Source organism: Micropterus salmoides, unplaced genomic scaffold (assembly GCF_014851395.1).
Source record: "Micropterus salmoides isolate LMB-PRFRI ecotype aquatic unplaced genomic scaffold, ASM1485139v1 Ms_hic_scaffold_1830, whole genome shotgun sequence".
Classification (NCBI taxonomy): Eukaryota; Metazoa; Chordata; class Actinopteri; order Centrarchiformes; family Centrarchidae; genus Micropterus; species Micropterus salmoides.
In genome coordinates, this window is record NW_024040963.1 from 578 (window position 1) to 9,144 (window position 8,567).

Consider the following 8,567-nt stretch of genomic DNA (forward strand, 5'->3'; position numbering starts at 1 on the left):
CAAACCCAGTAACAGATTTATAAATGGCTGCTGCAGCCTGATCCTGAGGATCGACATGAAAACAAGTTACACTGATAACTGAAAGATGACTTTCTTATAATTATGAGAAGATACTTTTCTGTAGTTATATGAAATCAGTGACTTTGTTGATGAAAGATAAATTTAAAAATGACTTGTGTAAAGCTGCAACAACAATTATTTTCATTTTTTATTACTCTCTATTCTTTTTTAACATAATTTAAAAAAAATTAGTAATGTAATGGTAAAGAACGCTTTGTCGCCCACTGTGTCGAGCAGGAGCACATCAGCCATATAAACCAGTGCTGAGTGAGCTCATCCTATTGGTGGTTTTATCTGCAAATAGTTTTATACTTTAGCAGCATGGCCGCCTCAGTAGTAGTTCTGTGTAGGTATAACCAGTGTGCTGTACATGAGATACAGTTTACATTCTGAGTGTGACTCTAGGTTTTGTTGTGTGTTTCAGAGAAACTGTTTGAGGACACGAGCAGCAGAGGGGACGTCACAGGATGGTTTTTTAGTGGATTATCTTTAGGAGCTCTACCTCTGGCAGTTCTATCTTCACTTGTAGCTACAAAGTTCATCACAGTACGCTGTAATAAAGGTGAGTTTATAATGGATTGTATCAACATATTCACAGACATGTGCAGACATCAACATCACAGATACTTAACAGAAACCATCTCATGTCATAATGGTCTCATCTTTTCAGATATATAAATATATATAATGTCTTTATTTGACAGGAGCAGCTGAAGAGAGACCGGAAACCAGGGAGAGAGACATGATGACATGCAGCACAGGATCCGAACTTGTGTAATCCAACCTGTGCGCTACACCAGGTGAGCTACTGGACGCCCTTATGTTTATGCCTTTATTTATTGGTTCTTTGATATAAATATAGCTGTAAATATAAATTGTCCATTAAATTGATGTTGTCCTTTTGATTTCCCAAAATGTGAAATTATTTCTTTAAGTTTTTTTAAGATCTTTGAACATCGTTCACTTCTTGTTTTTCCATTTTGTCTCTGGAAACATTTGAAAGTAAAAGTCCTGAATATTCTGCCTGTCTGCTGATACTCACCACCATTTAAATGATTTGATTATCTCCTGAAGTGCAACTGTAAAAACAAACTGTGCTGTTATGTCCTGATTCTTAAAATGATCGAATACACCAAATATCTGTGCAGTATTCTGAGGTGAAACATCAGCTCTGAGTCAAAGCTCGCTCATTATTTGTGTTTGTTTGATGTCATCTGGTTTGTGACTGAAATATTCACAAATGACAGAACTAACAGGTCTAAAACAAAGGGAATGAATAATCAGAAAACACATTGTAGATAGTGGCGAGGCAAAACTATTTAGTAATGTTAAACTAATATGTTGGTAACAATATGATAAACTTCTAACAATAAAATGGTTTCATCAGTGCAATATTTGGATTATATAATTGGTAATATGATGAAATAATGGGGTAATAACCTGATAATAATGAGGTAATATAGTATAATATTATAAATAGTTTAGAATATAGGTTGATGTCACAATATTATTCGCTTCTATCAACACAATATCTTCAAAATCACATGAAAAACATTCTGTCCTGTTTCAAGGTAATACTGTATAAATTTATTGGTTATTATAAACACTGATACTGATTTATCTGCAATTACTCATATTAATTTATCGATCGGGCTCTAGTACAAATTAAATGTTTAATGCTGTGACTTTTTACCTGAAAAACAAATTCTCTGAATCAAGGCTGCAAAATGCTGAACTACCTTTTTCCATTTCATTTATTAGTAATTTTCTGTCCTCGCACATTGCAGTGTTACATATATACATTTTACAGAGTGCACATCTGTTAAGTTTCTGTCAACTCTACAGTAACTTTACCTTTGCCTCCAACCTTAGTGATCACCTTACAGTGCTTTTTCATCTTTATTTTATCGTTAGGTTACCACATTGTTACTAAAATATTACTCTAATTCTATTCTAATTGCCGCGTTGCTATCTCTAAATGTGTTTTCTCATTATTAACCTTTGCTTTTGACTCTTAAAGTGTTACATACATTTAGTCTAATATTATCCAGATATACCCATTGTTAATACGAAGCTATTACCCGGTATTACTTCGGTAATTACATGGTATAACATATTACCTCTTTAATATTAAAGTATTACCATGTTACCTGAGGTCGCATTTCAAAAAAAATCAGACTATGAAGGTAAATATGGTGCAAAATGTGAGAACTTGTAGACTTGATGTGAGCACTTGTAGAACAAAAATCTGAACTTGTATGTTGGAATTTTTTTGGCACATTGTAAGGCTGTGCCATGTTGAGCGAGTACATTTGTGAAGTTGCAGAGACAAATTCGAGAGGTTGTAATTACCAAGTTGTGGTTGTACTGGAAAATGGACTCAGGTAAAACAAACAAAAAACAAACAAAAAGAGTAAATGTTGCATTTCAAGTCTACAGCTGTCTTTGTATTTATGTAAATATCAATCCACACATTTGTGAATATATATTGAGAACACGCGTGTGTGGAAGGTGTTTGAGTGTAACTTTCAACATACAAGTTAAGATGTATTTTATACAAGCTTTCATGTTTTTTTTCTTTCTGGGACTTCAAATTCAGCTCACATGTTCCTGAATGTTTTATACAACCAAGAATTTTAACATACAGGTTCAGATTTTTGTCCAACAAGTTGTATTCTACAAGTGCTCACATTTTGTATCGTAAAGTAGCCCAAATCTGAACTGGAAAAAATCAGATCAATGTGAAACAATCTGATCTGGCCTTAGAGTCAAGGAAAAACTATGGAGATCAATAAACTGTCAGCTCTGTGACTGTGTAATATATACTTTTCTTTTCTGCAGGTTCTTGTGTGCAGACGCACAGTCGTTGTAAAGATCCTACAGAGGTCGTGTAAAGGTGTGTGTGAATGAATCATGCATATTAGTTTCAAACTTTCAAAAACCATTTAAACAGCAGGGAAAACATGAAAAATGATCTGCATATTGTAGACAAAGGGTAAACACTAGAGTCTCCTCAGTCCAGTCCAGAAGTTCAGCATTTACACTCGTTACACTGTCTCCACCCAGTGGACATGTGATTGTTTTTCTGCACAGGATTGAACACTTAGAATAAGGAGCCTGTCTCCAGTGCGATGACGTGAGCGCGGGTTTGTTTCAGCTAAAATGCACGGAATGTAATGTGTTATAGTAAAACTGTTTTTTACACACTACTGCACCATTTCATTCACTGTCATTCATGACAACGAATGAATTGAGGCTAAGCTTTAATTTTTTGTGGAATGAACACAGATCGAGAATATTTGTGTCTGACTTGGTGTGAAAAATCATTAATGAATATTCTAGCTCTGTTTTGTTTCCGGTGTGAAACGGTCTTTAATCAGCTAGATATGGGACATGACTGGTCTTAGGCCCGCTAAACACTGTATTTCATCGCTTTAATGTGAATTTTGTTTTTTCTTAGAATGAATGTAAAGAAAAATATTACTTTTGTTTTGTTGTTGAAGTTTTTGTTGAAATACAGGATTGTCTTTTTACAGTTTAACACTAATGGTCGTTGGCTCATAAGTATTGAATGTGATCATATCGCTCTGCATCCATTATGTAAAAACTGATGTGTTTTATGTTTATAGTTTGTAATAACACATTTAAATCATTGACCCATGTTTGCCAGGGAGTTAAATGTGCTCAGGAGTTTTCTTTTGAAAAAGTAATTTATTATATTTGTATTATGTTTTTACGTCTACTTGACGTCAAACCAACATGTTGAATGTTATTTTCTCAGGAAACATTTTCAAAGCTGAATTAAAGATCATATAAAAGTGCTCTTATTGGAATAATAGTTAAACTGATGTAGCACAGTTGTCTTTATTTTTTGTGGAAGTTACTCGGTTCACCAGGTGAAGTAGTGACGGAACGCTGCTCCAGTTCTGTTCACCTTTATTTCCTGTCACCAACTGCTGTTGAATAAAAGCATTAATGTCATACAAACATTCCTAATGGTGTTTTTATTTTAAAGTAAAGAATAAAAAGTCGTTATTGGACTGATTAAACACCTATTTTTGAACTTAACATCTTTTAATATCAATTGATTTAAATAAAATACAGTAAACCAGTAACAACAAGTCATTTCATGTTTATACATTGAGATTGAGATAATTCTTCTATGTTCAATAAAGAAGCAGTTTACACAAAACAATATTAGAGTTCTGTTACACATTTTTAAATCAGCCTCAAGACTTTTCTTTCTTTGTGTGTTTTTGAAGGTTTTTTTTAGGTTTTAATGTTGGCGATTTTAGGAAAGAGTAATTAGTGATGATCCAATCTGGCAATAACTGTATGGGTCTCTTGATGTATGAAAACTACCCATTAATATTTCATAATCATTTACTTGTTGATTATAATTTGTATTATTTATCTAAATCTGCAAAGTAACAACAAACTAAAGTTGTCAGATAAATATAGTGGAGTAAAAGGTAAATCAACAACTCTCGACTGCCGCTTCAAGAGTCAATCAGACACCATCCCCGGTGACTCCTCCGATCAGCTTCTACCAGTCCACCACATCTTTCCCCCCCTCCCCATAGCTGGCCAGCTCCACCCCCTCCCCTCCTCTCTCCATCATGAGAGGGAAGTCAACGGTCTTTTCAGGAGGCAGAAACCTCGCAAAGCAGCTGGGCCAGACTCTGTCTCCCCATCCACCCTCAAGCACTGTGCTGATCAGCTATCTCCGGTGTTCACAGACATTTTTAACACCTCTCTGGAGACATGTCATGTGCCAGCCTGCTTCAAAGCCTCCACTATCATCCCTGTCCCCAAGAAACCAAGGACAACTGGACTAAACGACTTCAGACCCGTCTTGTGTTGCCCCACCTTTAATCAGTCACAGACCCTCTCTTGGACCCCCTGCAGTAATGATGCAGTAAACATGGCCCTTCAATTCATCCTCCAGCACCCGGACTCCCCAGGAACCTACGTCAGGATCGACACAACAGTCATCGGCCTCACGGTGATGAGTCGGCCTACAGACGGGAGGTTGATCAGCTGGCTCTCTGGTGCGGTCAGAACAACCTGGAGCTTAACACACTCAAAACTGTGGAGATGACCGTGGACTTCAGGAGGAGCCCCCCCACTCTGCCCCCCATCACCATACTCAACAGCCCTGTATCTGCTGTGGAATCCTTCAGGTTTCTGGGATCCACTATAACCCAGGACCTGAAGTGGGAGCCCAACACTGACACCATCATCAAGAAGGCCCAGCAGAGGATGTACTTCCTGCGTCAGCTCAGGAAGCTCAACCTGCCCGAGGAGCTGCTGATCCAGTTCTACACAGCCATCATCCAGTCTGTCCTCTGCACCTCCATCACTGTCTGGTTTGGATCTGCCACCAAAAAGGACAGGAGCAGACTACAACGGACAGTCAGGACTGCAGAAAAAATAACCGGTGCCAACCTGCCCTCCATTCAGGACTTACACATTTCCAGAGTCAGGAAACGGGAAGGAAACATCACTGCAGATCCATCTCACCCGGGATACAACCTGTTCCAGCTCCTCCCCTCTGGTAGGCGCTACAGAGCACTGTACGCCAAAACCAACAACTGCAATCTTCCATCACTTCAGGACCTGTACACCTCGAGGACTCTGCAGCGAACAGGAAAGATTGCAGCTGACTCCTCCCACCCCGGACACAAACTGTTTCAGACTCTCCTCTCTGGCAGGAGGCTGCGGTTCATCAGGACCAAAACCTCTCACCACAAAAACAGTTTCTTGCCGTCTGCAGCTAGCCTCATTAACAAGGCCCGGGTCCCCCACTGACACTCCCCCCTTTCAAATGCGGTAAATGTCTCTGCAAATGTAATCATGCACAAACCTCGCATATTGTTGTATATTGTTATGTTGTCAATTTATATATTTATGTACACAATATTCTCTTCCGATGCAATACGTCTGCACACAACACACAAACCCAGAAAAATGCACATGTAAATATCTGCCACATTGTTCTTTCTGTGCAAATAGTTGTATTATTTTTCTCTATTGTTTTTATTATTCTTATATAACTTGCATTGTCTATTCCATATTTATATATTTCTGCATTTATGTCAACTGTATGTTTTTCTGTGTGTAGCACCTTATCACCAAAGCAAATTCCTCCTATGTGTAAAGCACTACTTGGCAATAAAGCTTCTTCTGATTAACTTGGATCTTTTAGCTTCACTGCAGAATGATTTTGTGGCGTAACAACTAGTTTGGAAGTCAGTAGTGATCCAGTATGAAACGAACACTGTGTGAAGTGGAGGTGCAGGTCACAAACACTGAGAATAGACATCTGAGTGAAGTAGGAGTCAGCTTGTCTTATATACTATAAATAAATTGGCCAGCAAACTGGCCTGACCTTAACCCTATAGAAAATCTATGGGGTATTGTGAAGAGGAAGATGCAATACGCCAGACCCAACAATGCAGAAGAGCTGAAGGCCACTATCAGAGCAACCTGGGCTCTCATAACACCTGAGCAGTGCCACAGACTGATGGACTCCATGCCACGCTGCACTGCTGCAGTAATTCAGGCAAAAGGAGCCCCAGCTAAGTATTGAGTGCTGTACATGCTCATACTTTTCATGTTCATACTTTTCAGTTGGCCAACATTTCAAAAAATCCTTTTTTTGCATTGGTCTTAAGTAATATTCCAATTTTCGGAGATACTGATTTTGGGATTTTTATTAGTTGTCAGTTTTAATCATCACAATTAAATGAAATAAACATTTGAAATATATCAGTCTGTGTGTAATGAATGAACTTTTGAACGCTGGCGGTGCTTTCACTCTAGTGGTAGCATTAGACGGAGTCTACAACCCACACATGTGGCTCAGGTAGTGCAGCTCATCCAGGATGGCACATCAATGCGAGCTGTGGCAAGAAGGTTTGCTGTGTCTGTCAGGGTAGTGTACAGAGCACGGAGGCGCTACCAGGAGACAGGCCAGTATATCAAGAGACGTGGAGCAGGCCGTAGGAGGGCAACAACCCAGCAGCAGGACCGCTACCTCCGCCTTTGTGCAAGGAGGAGCAGGAGGAGCACTGCCAGAGCCCTGCAAAATGACCTCCAGCAGGCCACAAATGTGCATGTGTCTGCTCAAACGGTCAGAAAGACTCCATGAGGGTGGTATGAGGGCCCAACGTCCACAGGTGGGGGTTGTGCTTACAGCCCAACACCGTGCAGGATGTTTGGCATTTGCCAGAGAACAACAAGATTGGCAAATTTGCCACTGGTGCCCTGTGCTCTTCACAGATGAAAGGAGGTTCACGCTGAGCACATGTGACAGAGTCTGGAGACGCCGTGGAGAACGTTCTGCTGCCTGCAACATCCTCCAGCATGACCGGTTTGGCGGTGGGTCAGTAATGGTGTGGGGTGGCATTTCTTTGGGGGGCCGCACAGCCCTCCATGTGCACGCCAGAGGTAGCCTGACTGCCATTAGGTACCGAGATGAGATCCTCAGACCCCTTGTGAAACCATATGCTGGTGCGGTTGGCCCTGGGTTCCTCCAAATGCAAGACAATGCTAGACCTCATGTGGCTGGAGTGTGTCAGCAGTTCCTGCAAGAGGAAGGCATTGATGCTATGGACCGGCCCGCCCGTTCCCCAGACCTGAATCCAATTGAGCACATCTGGGACATCATGTCTCGCTCCATCCACCAACGCCACGTTGCACCACAGACTGTCCAGGAGTTGGCGGATGCTTTAGTCCAGGTCTGGGAGGAGATCCCTCAGGAGACCATCCGCCACCTCATCAGGAGCCCAGGCGTTGTAGGGAGGTCATACAGGCACGTGGAGGCCACACACACTACTGAGCCTCATTCTGACTTGTTTTAAGGACATTACATCACAGTTGGATTGGCCTGTAGTTTGGTTTTCCACTTTGATTTTGAGTGTGACTCCAAATCCAGACCTCCATGGGTTGATACATTTGATTTCCATTGATCATTTTTGTGTGATTTTGTTGTCAGCACATTCAACTATGTAAAGAAAGGAGTATTTAATGACATTTCATTCATTCAGATCTAGGATGTGTTATTTTAGTGTTCCCTTTATTTTTTTGAGCAGTGTAGTATCACCCTATTGAGACCAAGGAGGGCAACGATGTACATTTAAATACTTTTGTTGGCACAGAATCTTGTCTATAAAGGTCTATGAAAACAATGTGTTTAGCGTTTTGTTTTTGTGCTAAGCAGTTGTTATGTAAAGTTAATACTACCAACGTAACATATTTGCTGGTATTAGTTAATGTCACTCAAGGTTAAGATCTAATCATGCTGTAAATGGCAGACTGACCGTTGTAAGATATTTTTGAAGTATACATGCCAAAAGTAAGCTTAGTCATGGTTTAAAGATCTAATAATGTTCATAAGAAAGTGTGATTCTACAATTTCTACAGTGTGCTACAGCTGCTTGGCTACTGCAGTGAATCGTAGTGTATTTTTCAGGAGTTAACGATCCGCTTTGCATTAACTGTTT

The 8,567-nt window shown here is 40.0% G+C and overlaps 1 long non-coding RNA gene across 1 annotated transcript; it reads left to right on the top strand.

Annotated features, from left to right (window-relative positions):
- Positions 1-453: 453 nt before the first annotated feature.
- LOC119909696 lies at positions 454-4,049 on the top strand. The gene is made up of 3 exons (XR_005445516.1): positions 454-622; positions 765-860; positions 2,902-4,049. It is a non-coding gene; the product is annotated as an uncharacterized LOC119909696 (long non-coding RNA).
- Positions 4,050-8,567: the final 4,518 nt, after the last annotated feature.